Below are 2,500 nucleotides of genomic sequence, written 5' to 3' on the forward strand. Positions count from 1 at the left end.
CGCGATTCGCTAATGCCGTAACGAGGTCATTATCCCTAACACACTAGGACACAACAAAGGTCCGTTGGTGCGGGAAGCAAACCCCATCGTAGCACAACTAGCCGCGAAAACCGAGGGACAATCCGAGCAACGATGCCTTGTCCGGGACATCTCCCCCTAACGCACTAGGATCAATAAAGCTCCGTGGTGCGGGGTCCGACCCTTTCAAAGCACATGTAGCGTCGAAAACCGAGGGACATTCCGAGGGACATTCTAAGCAACGAGGGACATTCCGAGCAACGGGCGTATCAGAATCGGCAATCGAGAAACAAAGCATCGATTAGATTACTTGGTGATCAAACAACGCTCAATAATGGTTTTTCCGGACGCAACAGTACTATTTCGATTAGCGCATCATCGGCTTGGTCTTGGTGAGTATACTCACTAGCAAGCGGACTTCTTCGCTAATTAGGCTTCCACATTGCAATCCGTACTTCGCAACTAAAGATTGTAGCCTTACTCATTAGCACCTAATCACTCCGAGGGAAAACCAAGGGGCAACAATTCTCAAAAGCCGATTTCCGACAAACCCATCATAGCCGCACAAACCGAGGGACATTCCGAGCAACAATGCATTGTCCAGGACATTTCCCCCTAACGCACTAGGATCAATAAAGCTCCGTGGCTGCGGGGGTCCGACCCTTTCAAGGCACATGTAGCGTCGAAAACCGAGGGACATTCCGAGGGACATTCCGATCAACGAGGGACAACCCGGCTCAAGGCGTATCAGAATCGGCAATCGAGAAACAAAGCATCGATTAGATTACATGGTGATCAAACAACGCTCAATAATCGGTTCGGGAAACAATGACTACCCATACATCAGCGCATCATCGGCTTGGTCTTTGTGATAACTCACTAGCAAGCGGATTTCTTCGCTAACGACTCTCTTCATTGCAATCCTTACTTATCGACTAAAGATTGTGGCCTTACTCATTAGCACCTAATCACTCCGAGGGGCAACGATTCTCAAAAGCCGATTTCCGACAAACCTATCACAGCCGCGTAACCGAGGGACAATCCGAGCAACGATAACCGAGGGACATTCCGATCAACGAGGGACAACCGTCATAGAAGGGACCTCCGAGGCGTGGTGATCTTTCAAAAAAAAAACTTTTTAAAAAAAAAATCCGCATCTACTAGAAACCATTAGTCAGCCCACCACATCATTTTACGCGGGTAAAGAAGACAACAGCCCTAGCATTAACGGTTTACCCAAAACTTTTAAAAAAAAAAAAAAAAAAAAGCATACCGCATCTACTATAAACCATTAGTCAGCCCACCACATCATTTTACGCGGGTAAAGAAGACAACGGCCCTAGCATTAACGGTTTACCCGACACTTTTAAAAAAAAAAACCTTTTTAAAAAAAAAAAGTGGGTCTTACTCGATGGCCTTCTCCGTGTACCCGTCACTCCAGCACATCGATGCCCAAACCCGTCATAGAAGAATTTTTTTCGAAATAAATAATTTTTTAAAAAAAAAAAAAAAAGTGGGTCTTACTCGATGGCCTTCTCCGTGTACCCGTCACTCCAGCACATCGATACCCAAACCCGATGTAGAATAATTTTTTTCAAAAAAAATCATAATTTACGGAAGATAAATGTTTTTCACCATGCACCACGCCTCGGACTAAGGGTCTTACTCGAATGCCATCTTTGTGTACCCGTCACTCAAGCCATCGATGCCCAATCTCGTCTATGATAGTTCCCCCGAGACGTGGTGATTTACCACGCCACGGGGTTGTGCGGACTTACACGATGGCCACAATAGCGGCCAACGATGCCGAAACCCGTGTGCCTCTCACGGGCCCCCGAGACGGGATGCATGGCGGAATTTTTTTTTTCTCGATGAAAGGGTCTTGCCATGCCCACGCCTCGGAGTAGGGGTCCTTATGCCTACGGCAACATGCACCATGGTGCCCATCCCAACCGCTATAGCCAACGATGCCGAAACCCGTGTGCACCTCACGGGCCCCCGAGACGGGTTTGCATGGCGAAAAAAAAAAAAAAAATTTTCATCTTAGGGTCTTGCCATGCCCACGCCTCGGAGTAGGGGTCCTTATTCATACGCAAACATGCACCATGGTGCCCAGCCGCTCAAGCTCCTCACTACCCCCTATAGAGGCTTTTTTGATAGTTTTGGTCTTGTAGCATGAAACATTGGGTGTACAGAATAGCGATACGTTTTTGTAACGCCGTTTTGGAGGACCAAATGAGCTTTGATTTGGGAGCTTGATATATGGTTGGAAAGCTAACTTGGAGTACTTGATGCTGGAAAAAAAATTTCGTCATTCGGATTTTTTTTGAAGGAGTTATGGGTCTCCGAATTCGGGTCATTTTTTTCTGACGCGTCTGCTGCCTAGATCTCGGTGTGGGGGGACTTTGGGGGACCAACCACGGATGATATTGTGCAAACCTTGCATTTTTGGGTAGCTAACTTGGAGTAGTTGGTTTTAGGC

This window comes from Silene latifolia, unplaced genomic scaffold (genome assembly GCF_048544455.1).
Source record: "Silene latifolia isolate original U9 population unplaced genomic scaffold, ASM4854445v1 scaffold_355, whole genome shotgun sequence".
In the NCBI taxonomy this organism is placed as follows: domain Eukaryota; kingdom Viridiplantae; phylum Streptophyta; class Magnoliopsida; order Caryophyllales; family Caryophyllaceae; genus Silene; species Silene latifolia.